This window comes from Protopterus annectens, chromosome 5.part0, assembly GCF_019279795.1.
Source record: "Protopterus annectens isolate FY-2018-M chromosome 5.part0, PAN1.0, whole genome shotgun sequence".
NCBI classification, from domain to species: Eukaryota; Metazoa; Chordata; order Ceratodontiformes; family Protopteridae; genus Protopterus; species Protopterus annectens.
In genome coordinates this window covers 1704782247-1704798654 of record NC_056735.1, presented here as the reverse complement: position 1 = coordinate 1704798654, position 16408 = coordinate 1704782247, and the positions used below count along the sequence as shown (strand labels likewise).

At 37.5% G+C, this 16408-nt stretch overlaps 1 protein-coding gene across 1 annotated transcript in view; it reads right to left on the bottom strand.

The window, feature by feature from the left end:
* LOC122801843 (kelch-like protein 9) overlaps nucleotides 1-10744 on the bottom strand; it is a 414260-nt gene extending 403516 nt beyond the window's left edge. Inside the window, exon 1 of the mRNA XM_044071492.1 lies at nucleotides 10612-10744. The gene's annotated coding sequence lies outside the window, so the exon portion shown is untranslated. The remainder of the gene's footprint in view (nucleotides 1-10611) is intronic.
* Nucleotides 10745-16408: the final 5664 nt, after the last annotated feature.

Below are 16408 nucleotides of genomic sequence, written 5' to 3'. Positions count from 1 at the left end.
ATTTCTACACATTGGTGACAGAAGTATAAACAGTCATGTTGCCTGGTGTTGTCTCCCGTCTTATCATAAGTATTTCCCAGCCATTCATGTAAATATTACTGTGATTTCCTTCCAGTTATGTCCTAAGAAAAAGTGAATCACATTTTAATAACCATTGCTGCTTATGTCCTATGCTCTTTCTCTCCTTTTCATTGTTTGTCTTTGTTGATTTGCTTCTCTCCATTTATATTAATTAGCCAAAAAGCAGGATATGGTACAGCAGTAGCCTTCCATTCCTGTGCTGGTCACTCCACTAACCACAGGATCCACAGCAGTCTTCAGGATAGCTTTTTTGCAGCAGAGGCATAGCTGAGGGGAGGTAGCTGCCCTGGTTTACGCGGTTTAGGGGACACAATCATTTAATGCTGGTTGTGTAGCAGTGTAGCACTGGCATTCTGGGCTGAAGCACTTCAGCTCCTCATGCGTACTATTTATCTGTAGTAGACCATGTGTTACATTTTTGTGCCAAATGGCTTTCTGCAGTTTTTAAAAAGAGAAGAGCAAAAGAACAACTACGTTTTTGTTCCTCAACTTAGACTTGAAAGGGTGCCTGATTGGGAAGTAGCACCGGGTTCACCAATATCGAACTTTGGCACTGCTCTGTAGGATTGAAAACGTCTTCCTGCAGGAGGTGACAAGGAGGGATAGCTGGTGGTGTCTGCTGCTGTTACTTCTCTGATGGGAGGCATAGGCTCATCATTTGGGGTGTAGCTCTGGAGGCACTCTAGGTGACCTAGTGGAAGTTGAGGTGGGTGGTCTGGACAAAGGGAAATCAGAAACTCAAAAATAACACTGGAACAGGTACTTAGACGCCAACGACTCCAAAACCAAGCAAAATAAGTACCACAGATGAAGAAAAATAGTTGGGTCAATGATAGAACTCCAAAGCTGGTTTAATAGTTAATTCAAACACATAAATGCAATTCCACACACAGCGTTTTCATCTAAGTTGCTAAAACATCATCAGATGCAAACAATGAATGAATGAATAAACCATCTCATTATATAATCAATTAGCTTAATTATCCAAGTAATCCACTAATGAAAATACAATCCATTGTCTCAATAAGGCATGTCATTAATCAGCACGTGAAAATACACAAATCAAATGTTCTTTTCTTGACTATTACTGCTTGCATCGCTGTTGATGTGTCAAGTTAAGGATAGATGAATTGAGTCTAACAGTGGACAGATGCATTGTCTGATCTGGTGCTGGCTGACCCAGTTCATCTATCCTTAACTCAACACATCAACAGCGATAGTCGAGAAAAGAACATTTGATTTGCGTATTTTCACGTGCTGATCAATGACATGCCTTATTGAGACAATGGACTGTATTTTCATTGGTGGATTACTTGTATAATTAAGCTAATGGATTATACAATGAGATGGTTTATTCATTCATTCATTGTTTGCATCTGATGAAGTCTTAGCAACTTAGATTAAAACGCTGTGTTTGGAATTGCATTTATGTGTTTGAATCAACTATTAAACCAGCTTTGGAAATCTATTATTGAGCTGACTATTTTCCTTCATCTGTGGTACTAAATCAGAAACTCATTACCAAGCTCAGCATTCTAAAGCATATTCTCATGTGCCTGGCAGAGTTGCACAACCACCTGGCCTTGACTATTGGTACACCAGTGGCAGTGCACTCTATGATGTGAGCCATGAATGGGAATGACATTTTGCTGGTTCCCCACTGGGATGACTTGTCAGTTTGTCCTCACCCCACCTTATCCTCCTTCACTGTGTTACTCTTCCCTCTGTGCCAATCACCTCCCATGTTTGTTGTTCGATCTCCCACATCACCAGTTGCCCCCATTTGTCTATATCTGTCTCCATTGTCCCTCCTGTTGTATCTCTGCCGCCCCTGTAAATTTGTATCCGTATTACATGGTCTTGTGTCTGCCTTAGCTGCCACCATTAGTCCCTCCTTCATACCCAAATCATCCCCTTGCTTTCCTCCCAATCTTCCCTTCTTCTAAAAAAGAATGCCCCTCCGATTAAAACAAAGCACTACCCCCTTTCCCCACCTCATGCTACTTTTCTCTCCCCATTTTCCTTCTCTAGTACTCTGCTTGCTCTTACCCTTTGCTGACTGTTTTATCAATCCGTTTCCTTCCCATTGATAAAATAAACCCAGTTTGCACTTTACTGTGCTGCCCCTGTGTGAGATCTCAGCCGTGTCTGTGTGACATATATGCAGTACTTCTATGTTTATGTGGATACACATCATGTTAAACACATTACCTGCATACTAGTTACTCCAAGTCATGTGACCTGTTATAGCATGGTCTACCTGTTTGCATGACATCTACAGTTTCCATGAATACACCCTTTCATTATCCAGCCTGTCTGCATTATAATCAGGATTTATGCATACCTATTCCCACTTGACTTGATTTCAGGTCATTTGAGTCATCAGACTTTATCCTTTGGCACCACGTGCAATTTCTGTCACACTGTTTATTACAGTGATGTCACATTATCATTCTTTCTGAATACCCGAACGTGGCAGGTTTGTAATGCTTATCATTATAACATACAATGTAATCGCTATGGATATTTTACTGAAATACAGTATTCTGTCCGGCTTAGATAAAGGTTTGGTATAACTGTACCATGGTAAAATTGTCAAAAGACTATAAAAGGTTTAAGAAAAATACCACAACGCAATCTTTGCTGAGCAAAGTTCTGAACACATCATAAAGAATGCCCCAAAGGTAATTGTCTATGATTAAGCAGTCAAATAGCCCTAGAAAACATTCTAATTGGTATGTATAGACTATATAACAAATACTTAGAGAGGAAAATGGTTACCATGTTTTGTTCCATTAAGTGGAGAAAGTAGTGCAAATGCTCCAACATAAATACAAAAATTCTCTCAGCATATTCCTCCAAACATCCTACCAAATACCACATGTACGTTCAATATCTGAGATGCAGAAAAATTCTCATAAAATCAACAACACCCTTATGTTTATGTCTTAAAATTGGAAACTTGTGCCTTCCATCTTTTGTTCAACTCCATTGTGGATCTCATTACTGCAACAGCATGCTTCACTTAATAGGAAACATAAAAGGTAATTGGCTAGTACCTTTTGTATGTTATGACATTAAAACAATGCTGTTTTTGAATTACTGAACATACATGTATCATACTCAATAATGGAAGTTACCTCTGCATTAAAGACACAAATGTTTCTGCTTCTCATCCTGCATCTAAGCTACTTCAGGCAATGAACAGTTTGATCTGAACCAAAACCATTAACATCTGGTAATATGGCTGCACTCAAACCATTTTAAGACCTGCAGCTGAATACATGACCTAGATTTTTCTATTCTCTTCTGCAGAATGCAGCCAAACCCATAATACAGGTGCTCTTTCCTACTCTTCTTGTAGACGTGCATTGAATTAAAAATGTGAACAGATACGCTACCAGTATAGTCTGTGTTATAAACTGGTCTCGTACTTTGGATTATATTGCATGAACTGTACCTTTTTTGACACTCCATTTCTTCACTTAGTTTATTTATTTATCATTTTCTGAAAAAAAAAAACATTCTTAAAATACTTTTTGCCACTGTGTTATAACCATATCATGTGATCATGTCCATTATTTATGGATTTTCTCACTTCCACAATAGATTGGTTTGCTCTGGATTCTTTATCATGATCAGGCTACAGCAGCCGTGTATAAATAACCAGCATAACATTCATCTGGAACATATACGATGTATGAACATGTACGATTGCTGTACTATAACTTTACCTTTATTTTTAATCCTGGGCTTAAATAGTTTAACAATTTTATATTAAGTAAAACTGGGATGTTCTTTAACTGCTGGACATGTAACAGAATGTATGATGTTGCTTTTGTGAGAGTAAATATTTAAATTCAGATGTTATAAACCAAATTCTCAATCATTAAAATTAATTATTTTTTTTATATTTATTGATTATTGGAGGTGAGACCACTGTTCACCTGTGTCCCTAAGTCTCTCATCACACTTTCAGTGTATAGTGTACTGCCACCTATGTGGTAATTCATGGGTACATGGTTTTTCCCAAAGGGGATAACTATACATTTCTTGGTATCAAGCTTGAGCCCATGGCTCTGGCACCAAGCATCTGTTTCTCTAAGGCCCTTTTGTAGAACATCCATATAATTTGGGGATTCAGTACTGGCTCCCAGTTTGCTGTCATCTGTGAACTTTGTTAGCCAGAGTCCCTTAGTGTTGACCTGTACTTCAGAGAAGTAGATGCCAAACAAGAGAGGTCCCAGGATTGAACACTGAGGTACTCCACTTGTCACTTGTCTGGAGCTGGATTTGGAGTCAGCTACTTTTATAGTCTGGGTTCTGTCAGTAAGCCAGTTGGCAACCCATTGAGTGACATAGGGAATTATGCCCAGCTTAGTAAGTTTATCTATGATTCCAGAGTGGGGGATGGTGTTGAAGGCCTTGGCAAGGTCCAGATAGGCTGTGTGGTTTGACTTACCCTCGTCAACAGCTCTGGAGACTGATTCGAAGAATTCAGTCAGGTTCAGGAGACAAGATCGGCCCTTCACAAACCCAAACTGGGTGGGGTCCAGTGTTTGAAGGTTGCCAATGTCTTTGTTTATAAGTTCCATAATAATGTGTTCCATGCCCTTGCAGATCAGGCTCATCAGACTGATCGGACAGTAGTTCCCAGGATCCAAGGTGGATCCCCCTTGTGGAGTGGGATAACTGTAGCTGTGCGCCATTCAATGGGCATGAAGCCTGAGGTGAGCTTATGATTAAACATGACACTTAGGTGAGGTGCCAGTTCATTTTATAGTTCATGTAGTACACAGCCCGGGATGTCATCTGGTTCCATTGATGCTGTATTCTTAGCTTTGGAGAGTGCGGTTTCTATCTGTGTGGCTGTGGTTACCAGACTTTGGCAATCTTTTGGAATTGAGATGGGCCCTTTAGGGGGTGGGGGGGTTGAAGTTGGCACTAAATCGATCTGCCAGGATATTAGCAATATCCTTGGGATCAGTATATTTAATGCCATTCTGTTGTAGCTCAGAGCAGATCTGAGCATTGTCATTTAGATTCTTGACATAACTATAGAATGCCTTGTGTTTGTCTTTGGAATCTTTGGCAATTTTATTTTCATAATTAGCTTTGGAGGATTTTATGAGGGATCTCAGCTTCTTATTGAGGCTGGTAAGGGGGTTTTTTGCATCCTGGGATTTTCTTCTGTTCTGCAACAGTTTCTTCCTTCTGTTGTATAGTTTGTTTATGGCAGCTGGCCACCAGATTGGCTTCCTTTTTTAGGAGGAGAGTGCCCTGGTTCTATTTGGGATGACACGATTCATATACGAGTGGATGTGCTCGTACAGTGCCTTAGTGTAGGATTCAGCAGTCAAACTTTCAGCTTCCGTCTGCATTGGTGTAATGAAGTTTATAATGTTTATTTAAAAAGCATCAGATTTGTTTATCTAAAAGTTTATAGCAGTGTTTCAAATCATGTAGCACATGAGAACTTGTAGGTATGAATTTGAACCTAGACTGTAAATTTAATGATTTGTACTTAGTCAAAACATAATCAATAAATATTGCAATTCTTTAAGAATATTTGTGCAGTTTTTTCACATCATATATTAAATAGTTATTATATTTTCTAGTGAAAGTTTCAAGTGGCAGTATTCATTTATTAGTAGTTTACTCTTACAGCTATAAACTTGCAGTACAGATAAGCCACATTCTAGTGATCTGATCCAAAAATTCTTTGGGGCGATGAAGGACCATTTAAATTTTAGTCAATGTTTTTGACTAATCAAAGCACCAACTTTGAAACAGAAACTCTAGAGAAGAACAAGAACATCCTGTCCAAGGCTGGCTAGAAGTTGACTCACATGACAGATCTATAGCTTTTGGACCTTTACACATACCCTGAAATATGGTACAACCAGTCCTTCTCTGCTCTGGAACAGCTTGCAGAAAATGATTCTTTTAACCCAAGGAGCATTCTTTTACAGATACACTTTTTGAAACAAAATCGCACGATAATAGCATGTGGTCACTTCTTCACATGCCTTATTCCATTTAATTCATGCCTTTTGAGTCTGAGCGTGAACATAGAAGGACAACACTATAATTCAAGAGCAGTTAAAATGTTGCAAAATTAGGGTCAGGAGCTGCTGAGAGCTACTAGTCACCAGCAATGACAGGGGCCATCAGCAGTGATATTGCAAAGTTGGTAGCAAACTGTAATTTGACTAACTCATTAACCATGCGATCTCTAGAACTAACCAAAAACTTGGAACTTTATGCAAAATTATACATTTTCCAACACAACATGTACAGCTACGTATAGGCAACTGCAATGTTGCTGTTAAAAAAATTATATATTGTTCCTTTTCTTACTAACCTTCAGAAAACATAACTAAATAAATTAGAAAACTGTTATAGTAAATATAAAGTTAGCCATGGATTTTCCAAACAGAAGCCATCATTGTGTTGCTCTTCAACAGCCAAGTGACTTAAACTGCAACATACATTAACCTATTGCTCTTGTCATATGGGATTCTATTGTATGACACACAGATGCTCTTCTCACCAGGCTGGACTAGGAGAAGATGATGGTTAGTTTCCTTCCTGGAGTTATCATCATAAACACACACACACACACACACACACACACACACACACACGCTGCGCACGCTGCGCACACACACACACACACACACACACACACACACACACACACACACACACACACACACACACACACACACAATCACATTTACACATGAACATACACGTGCATACACACACACACACACACACACACACACACACACACACACACACACACACACACACACAGTAGTCAATAAGACATATCTATCAGAAATCAGGAATCTCTAGGTAGGGTTGCCACCTTTTCAAATTCACAAAGTGGGACATTTTTGGTACAAACAAACAGATTTTGCAGGCTGAAACATACCCAGAGCCAGTACAAAGACAACTTCACTTTTTTGCCTAAATAAAAGCTTATTGTTGTAGCATTTTAGATGCTTATTCTGTTTCTTATAACATTTAGGTGTTGCAGATACATAATAACTGTTTTATGCAACTATTACAAAAAATATAGGAAATATGTTTGTCCTAAAACCTCAGGACATTTGCCATTTTTGCAATTGTTTTGCAGGACACAACTACCCAAAGAGGGACAGTCCCTCGCAAAGTGGGACAGGTAGTAACCCTATTCTAGGAAATTAAAGAAAACTTTTCAGAGCAGTGTCTATTTAGAAATTTGATCTTCTCCAAAACACAATAAACAAGCCTTTTTTACATTTATCTGCGGAGGTGCAAAAAGTATATTAATCATGTGGGATTTATCATTGTTAATAATACAGCTGTGTCAAATCCTACTGGTTATGGCAAATTAATGGAATGAAACATTTTTGGACTTTTACACTATTTGATTAAAATCCAGATTGGTAGTACAATACCTCAAATGGCAATGAAAATTGTTGAAAAAGTGCTCCATGGGAATAGGGCAGCTTGTATGGGTTCTGACAGCATGGCTGTGGCATCTCAGAAATGCTGCATATTTGCAGAACACAGACTATACAGTTACTGCTGGTATCAAGGGGATTATTATACCCTTATTCAAAAAAGAGGAACAAAATAAACATTTTTAATTATAAACTTGTTAGTTTGTCCACTTTTTCATAGAAGTCTTACAAAATACATTTTTGTGATTTAAGACAGTGGTGTTTTTTTTCTTATATTCATTATACCTTTTCTGAATGATGAATTATATGTAGACATGTTGAATTACATGTTATGGACACAAACATTCCTATAATTTATGTTTATTTAGATCATGCAGAAGCATTCAAGTCAATTCAATTTACGTTCAGATAAAGAAATTTAACAGGTCACTGGTTAGTTTAGAAGTACCATACAGCAATTGTGGAATCTTTGTGCAAGGACAGGGATAACAAACTGGGGGGGGGGGGCATATTAATTTAACAACAGTAACAGGGAAAGATATGGAGAAGATCCTGAAGAGAGATGTAGGAACATTCCTAGAGGACAACCTCTATGACACAACCAACATAGTTTCACAGCCAGAAGAAGTTGTCATTCAAACTTGTTCCAGTTTAGTAAGTGGGTTACAAGTGGATTGTCAGAGGAGTATCAGTGGACATTTTGCAGAATTCAGAAAACTTACAGTAAGGTGTGCAAGAGGTGTACACCTTGTGTATACAGTGACAGACCTACCACAGTGCAGCAACACAAAGGCATACAACACTGAGGTAGGCTATCTCTGAGACTGTGCTAGATGCCACTAAGGCATTCTGTGTAGGAGGCATATGCTAATTAACTAGATTCTATCATCAGGAACTGCTTTCAGTAAGCTGTTGATTGACTGGGTAAAGTAGCATGTGAATCCCTGGCCAATCAAAGCAATGAATACCACCAAAAGACCAGGATCATCCATTGTGGTAGAGGTAGTTACTGTGGAGTCTAATAGTCAGGAAGTGTTAGAGGGTGTGTGAGTGTATGTGTGAGTGTTTGTTTACCTCAGAGGTCACATTAAGAGGGGTGATTAGGTGTGGTACATATGAGCGGGCTAGGCTGACTGTCATACATCGCTATAACATTTGATGTAGGTAATCACTAGCCACCAGAGATTGTCGTATTTGCCTTTTTCTCTTTCTCTTGGTATTGTTCCTGACCTTTGGATATAAGTTTGCAATTAAAGAGATATGTGCAGCAGGCAGGGCACAAAGCAATGAAGCAACACAAGTTCTAATATGACAAAGGTGATATTGATGAAGACATATTATTGTTTATTCATGCTGGATAGTGAAGCACACCAAGCAGTTTTAAGTTACATTGTAACCACTCAGTGTTTATCTTGTAGTCATGCTATGGATGTCATAAATACAAGTCCTGGGGCTTCCTTCGACTGCAAGAAAACTGGTTTCTAGTGGCAAATGGTCAGTACAGTATTACCTTGCATCTCATTAACAAGAAACCCAAAGTGGATCAGTTCACTTAATTTCATTGGTTAGGGCATTAAATGCTTCTATGTGTACAGACCCACACACACTTATCTCAAAGTTTGTAAAAAAAGATCTTATTACCAAAAAAAAAAATTTACAGCAAATCACAACTTGGTAGAACAGATAGTTTCTAGCATATTTACATTCACCTTTAACTGAAATCCTATACCCACTAATTAAAATGTCATTATACTGCCTTATTAATGCTGGCAAATATTTTGCACTTTTTTCATTTTCTCTGTACATTATATTTGCTTGCTGTGTCTTTTTGCTTTATTTGTTTTTGCTTTGTGTGGGCCTGCCAGCCCAATAACTTTTCTCATGTAATATCAGTATGTAAATTTGATATTTTGAATTGCTGCATAATTTTATTTTGTACGATGAAACTGTCACAGACAGTAAGTTTAAAAAATACTATTCTTAAGCTAGTGAGCAAAGTCTGAATATACTGTCCAAAATAATTGTTCTTTTAGCAAAAACAGACATTTTACTGTAATGAAAACATAGGCTTGTTTTAGAGTCATACCTCTCAACTATAGAGATTTTCGAAGAATGTCCAGATTTTTGTCTTATATTTTTTGTTCACTTATCATAAAAATTGTGATTTTCTAGCAAACCATTGGCGAATCATTGGAGACTTAAATCAGAAAATAAAGACAGACATTTGAGTTTCAGACTTCATACCCTTCAGAAAATTCATACTAATGCAAAACCTATTATTCTATCTACTTTTTAAGTTTGTAAGAGCAATATCTAAAATTTGTCCTTATTTCTCAGCCTTTGTTCCCCCCATTATTTACGGCTTTGTCCAGATTTCTTATGCTAAGAAGTTGACAGGTATGTCATCAGACTTGACCTGTAAACTGCTTAATACATCTAAATATCAATTCTGAATATGTTAGGATTCATTTTTATAGCCGTAGCACACACACAGCACAAAGTTAATACTAATATGTGTATATACTTATATATATATATATATATATATATATATATATATATATATATATGTGTGTGTGTGTATGTATTTGTGTATGTATATACTTGAAAGATTTCCCCTGAATTATCTGATGTTTAGAAGCTTGGTCATCTTCCATCTCTTTATGTTCATATATTACTGTATGCAATTCTGTACACAAGAAAGTAATAAATGTTATTTTGAACTTGCCTTACACAGCTTATGCTCTCATTTGACTCATTAGTTAGCTGTGCATTACAGTTATAGTTCACCATAATGTTTTCTATTTTGTATGTAAACATCATTTGAATACGTTACATACTGCAAACTACTGTTAAAACTTTGAAAAGAACAGACAATATGTTATAATAGTAGCATCTGAAATATCACTTTAAAAACAACACTGTAAAGCATGACTTTCAAAACATGTCGTGGTATCTTCAAGTAGTCACTTCCTTTTATTACGAAAGTCATTTTTTTTAGTTTGAATCATACCAGTGGCATATAGTCTTCTAACATAAAAAGAAGTAAATAAATAATGTTCTTAGTCTTTACCTTAGAAATGGCCAGTGATCCACTTTGAGAACCTTAAAGAGCTTTTGCATCTGCACAGGTCTGCATGGATTTCTCAGGGCTTTTATTCTCTGTATAACGGAGATGCTAACTAACCACTGACCTGCACATACTTCCTGACCCTACACGTGTACGCATTCTCTGAAACTGTGCACCAACAGGGTGAAGCGCTGTGGTTAGCTGCACAAAGAGAAGTATTCAGTCTGAGATACACAATGATGTCAACAATAATTCTTCACTTGGATTTGACAAGCAGCCACACTGATGTATTTTTGCAGTTTTAACTTCATTAAGCTGCAAGAAAATTCAAAAATGTTTGTACACAATTCAGAAGTAGCCCACTAAAATTCTTAATAGTAAATAAGAGGGAAATTCAAATTCTGATATTTGGGAATTATATGGCAAACATGTATAACTGCATCGTGTTATGAAGTTCATTAAAATGTACCATGAGTCAGCACTAACTCGGCCCCATATCTCTCAGCTTGTGAGCATTCAAAATCATAGCACTGGCCATTGAAAATGACAGCAGATCCAAAAGGGAAGCACACTTATTTTTCAGAATGGAAAATCTTAGACCGTAGCCTCTGTATTGTTAGATATAAGAAATCCATATGTATGCATACTTTTTTCATTTAAAAATATGTAGCATTAAACAGGTCTGTCTTTTTGAAGCAAATTAATAACTCTAGGTTAAACAAACTAAATGTGAGTGACAAAATCATAGCACTATATATAAACCATAATAGTTGAGAAGTATGCCCTGTTCCACCTCTGGTAATGAAGGACAGTGATTTGATTTAAACTATATAAATAAACAAAGTAAAAACATACATACCTACATGTATACATACATGTACATACATACATACATACAGATATAAACCGACAGACAAAAATCTATATCACTTTGCGGTCAATTTTGTACTTCTGATTTACACAAATAATTGCCTCAGCCAAGACAATGAGCCATAACAAAGGTTAAACAGCAAGAAATCATGCTTTGCAGAAACAAATGCCATACAGTTATATACTGGTCTTACTTATTTTTTAACTTTTAGTGTAAAGTTGACTCTTTAAAAGTAGTTTACAGAACACAATATAGTTCATACCCAAGTCTTCCACTGAGGTTGTAGAATTCCTTGTTATCTCAATATTTTAGATCCATCAACACCATTGTAAAAGACAGGTGTCTGCAGATACACAATGATACCCTTTTATGTACAGCAAGAATAAAGCTAAAGTCATGATTTTCACTGAAAGAAATAATCCTTTTCTACATACCTGCTTCATGTTTCTTTTGTTATCTAAGCTATGACAACATCAGTGTAGGAATAAAACTTTGAGTGAAAAGGAAGGAGTATCGGACAAACTCCCAAGTGCATATTTTCATGCCTTTTTTCTTAACCTTCAGAATTTAGAGATGGTAGTGTGATGGTTTCATTTCTGTTATTATTTATTTTGTCCACCTCCTGGGGGAAGGAAAGTAAAGCTGCACACAGTACCTTTCCTCATCATCATTATGGCAGTGTGATGGTTTCATTTCTGTTATTATTTATGTTGTCCACCTCCTGGGGGGAAGGAAAACAAAGCTGCACACAATACCTTTCCTCATCATCATTATGGTAGTGTGATGGTTTCATTTCTGTTATTATTTATTTTGTCCACTTCCTGGGGGAAGGAAAGTAAAGCTGCGCACAGTACCTTTCCTCATAGTCATTATTCTGGTCTCCCTTACCCTGGAAAACAGTATTTACATTATTACAGAGTCTTGGCTCAAGACTATTGAGCACACCCCATCAGTGCAGAGTTTTAATGCCTACGACACATTCAAGCCTGCCACACTAGATGAAGGCACTAAATGTTTCTCCAAATTAAAAAAAAAAACAAAAAAAAAAACACTTTATCTCCAGATGTTTAGAGAAGATAACCTGGAACTCCTCCACATCCAAGTTACTTTTAACAACAATCCTTACCACATCATGTCAATCTTTTTTAATTTCTCCAAATCTTTTGGGTTACTAATACTATGACGGGAATGGACCCCATTCCTAAGTCATAGTATGGTTAAAGTTCATGAAACTAATATTGTTTCAACCTTTGATGTCAGCCAAAAGTGCTCTTTGCAGCACCTGTAATTTGCCCAGTAATGATTCCTTCTGCAATTCATATGGGGTTACATGGATTGGTAGCATATCTAAATACAATTGTAGATTCTTTTTTATAAGACCTGCTGCTCCTTCTCCACTATAACTTTATTTAACATCAAATGATCATTTGTTCCATATAACTTTCTTTTACTGTCCTTTTGTTCTACTGCCATAATTGAGTTTTCTTCTAAATGACAATAAACACTGTTGGCATCAATTCCTGTGTATAATTTATACGTCGTCAGAAGGCAAGTTATTGGTCTATACCTTTTAGGGTAGCTTGCAGGTTCACTAAGTAGGAGCATTGTTTTTCCTGTCGTTAAGCAGGTTGTTGTCTGTTTGGGGTGTGCATATAAATACTTCTTACTCATGGCTAAATCTTCGTGCAAAGATGTTAATACTTTCAGCCAAATGTTAGGTACTGCATCTGGGCCTGGGGTTTTCCAATTAGAGGTTTCCTTAACTTTGGCTGTTACTTTATCCCATTTCATATCCTGTACCTTTAGACCTCTTATTCTTTCTTTAACTTCTTCTATCCATTTAGCATATTTGTTATGTTCCACAGGATCTTCATAGATACTTCTCCAAAATGTATCAATTGCTTCTTTTTTTGGTGGTCTTTCAATTCCTTTTACCTTATTTCCCAATTCTCATGTCATGTCTTATTTCATGTCAACTATAAGACAACCTCTATGCTCCTTGAGCCTATAACTCCTACCAAACTAGTATGGAACCCATATGCATTACGTCAAACACCATTCTCCAAGGAGACTTTAAGTACTCATGCATTAACTGCAACTCTTATACATCCTTTAACATGTATGCCCAGAGATTTCTGAACTTCATCAATACAAACGCTCTGGACCAGTTAATCTGTACCCTGACAAAGGTCAATAATATCTTGGACTTGGAATTCCCCTATATGGGACAGCTCTGCTCCCTACCAATTATAATTCCCTTCCTGGCAAATGGGACAGCTCTGCACCCTACCAATTATAATTCCCTTCCTGGCAAATGGGACCACATGTCACTCACATTCACCTTAAGACTAAAGTCAGAAGCATCATCCAGTGTCTTGGTATTTAGGCATTATGCCAAGGGTAACTTACTGAAGCAGAGTGAGGACCTGGATAAATTCAACATCCCCTTCCAACTCAGCAACCCCACTGTTTCTGCAGAATTCTTTACTACCAAATTCTATGAAAATGTATAGAGGTATAGAGACATGTATGATGCATAGAGGCATCTGTGCCACTCCAAAGTAAATACAATTTCAAATTCAAAAATAAATCCCCCCGTGGAAACAAAATGTAAACATGCTCTACAATAAAAGAAAAAACTCATTGCGTGCAAAAATAAGTGCAACTCTCAAGGTGTAAAGAAAGCTCTTGATAAACATAACAGGAATCTCCAGACCCTATTCAAATCAATCAAAGCAAGACATGATGTAGAAATTTCCACCCAGAGAAAAGATAACCATGAAGCCTTCTTTAACTATGTTAGAAACCCTAGCAAAAATGGCCAGCACTCTGCCAAGCTAACTGTAAATGATATCACATAGTCAGACCCACAGGACATAACTAATCTACTAGTGAACACATTTAACTCCACCTTCTCCCCTTCTCCCTGCCTACATTCCCAAATCTCATACCTGCATCTGCACCCCTTTATCAAAGCTTCCATGAATAAGTCATAAAGTCCCAGGTGTGCATTATGTGTAGATGATGTCAAGGCCAAGAACACTGCATCTATGAGTCCGGATAACATCCCAGGTTGCTTAGTGGCCAGCCTGAAACATGACCTGTTAGACCTCTGCTGAAGCTATTCAGTGTTAGTCTCCAAATGAGCTTTGTGTCGGACAAATTGAGAATAGGAACTATCAACCCCTTGCACAAAAGTGGGATGTCAAAAGACCCAGGAAACTGTAGACCCATAATTCTAACCAGTCTCATCTGTAAGGCTATGCAAAGGATCACTATGAAATGAATAAATAAAGACATAGGTAACCTACAAACACTTGACCCAAGCCAGTTCAGATTTGTTAAGGTCAAATCATGCCTACTTAACTTGGTTGACTTCTTCACAAAGGTATCTGAAGAAATGGAAGAGGGCAAATCAGTATTCACTTCATATGTAGGACTCACAAAGGTGTTTGACACTATCCAGTACTCGGGTATCATAGATAAACTATCCCAGCCAAATATTAACATCTATACAACTCATTGGATATCAAATTGGCTGACAAATAGAACACAGAACATTAGGGTTGGTTGTTCTACCTCTTCCAAAAGACCTGTTACTAGAAGTGTACTACAGGGTACGGTCCTTGGCCCAGTCATTCGTTGCATCTACTTGTTGGTGATCAGGGCCACTGTTGAGGGTTTGTGTCTGAAAGTTTTTGCAAATGATTGTAAGCGTGATGCCATTATAAACTCCCAGAGGGCATCAAGATCCTGCACCAAGAGCTGGTATCAAAACCATGAACTAAAACTGAATGCCAGGAAATGTATAATAGTACCCGTCAGCAAGCAAGAAGTTCCTTATCGCTATAACATTAACAACCCCACCCCCCAAAAAATTGATCCATTAGTTAAGAATGTTGGAACCTATGTATGCAACAAACTGTCCTTCAATCATCATGTATGCACTATTGGAAAAATGTGCTTTTTCATTATTTATTACTAAAGATTTGGTGTCCAGGTCCAGGGATGTGATCATTCCATTGAATTCCACAGTGATAAGGCCAAACATTGAGTATAATGCCTCCTTTGGTGTGTACACATTTAAACAGTTGACAGAACTTGAATGCCCACAACACTTTCTTACTAAGGAAATCAAAGGACTAAATTATAAAAATTGTACAACATATCACAATGTCTTGTCCCTCTTCTCTGTGTCATACATTCTACTGAAGGGAAATCTCTGTGTGGCGTAGTAAGCCTAAACAGACCCTATAGTATCAGACCTATGGCACATTGACAAGACCAAATGGGTGATATGCACCCATTCAAGAGATCTAAATCACTTTTGCATCATAAATACAGCATGTTGGGGGGATAGAAAGGTATCACAGAGAATACCACATCTTTGGAAAAATCTTCCAGTCCACATAAAGCAAATTACTCCTCTTGCACTATTTAAATATAATTTGGATGAATGGATGGGTAACCCATAAATTCACCTCTAGTTTAGCACTCTTGTCCTTCATGGATAGGGACAACATATAAATGTTCTGCTATTGTATGGGCTACTCTAACTTAAAATGTAAGGACTAAAAACATCACGGAAATGTATGGTTAGGTTCTAAAGGTCCTCACTTATCAAAGACCTGTTAAGTACCTGTGAACCCATGAACCTATAGTATATGATACATTTCTCTGTTGCTAGCATGACCACTGAGATCTCCACTCACCACACCAATCCATGTTTCCCTGACTCTTCCCAATCAAGATTTCAAGAGGAATACTTATACATAGCTATGTTTTATGCCCAGGTAGTGGGGTAGGAGTTCAGTCATTGTTTCCTGTCATCTACAGCTGACTCATAATTTTCAAGTAAGTTCTAATTTCCCCCAAATGACCTTGTATATATTGCATTTAACACATGTGGACTTCAGACAGAAGCTCAAG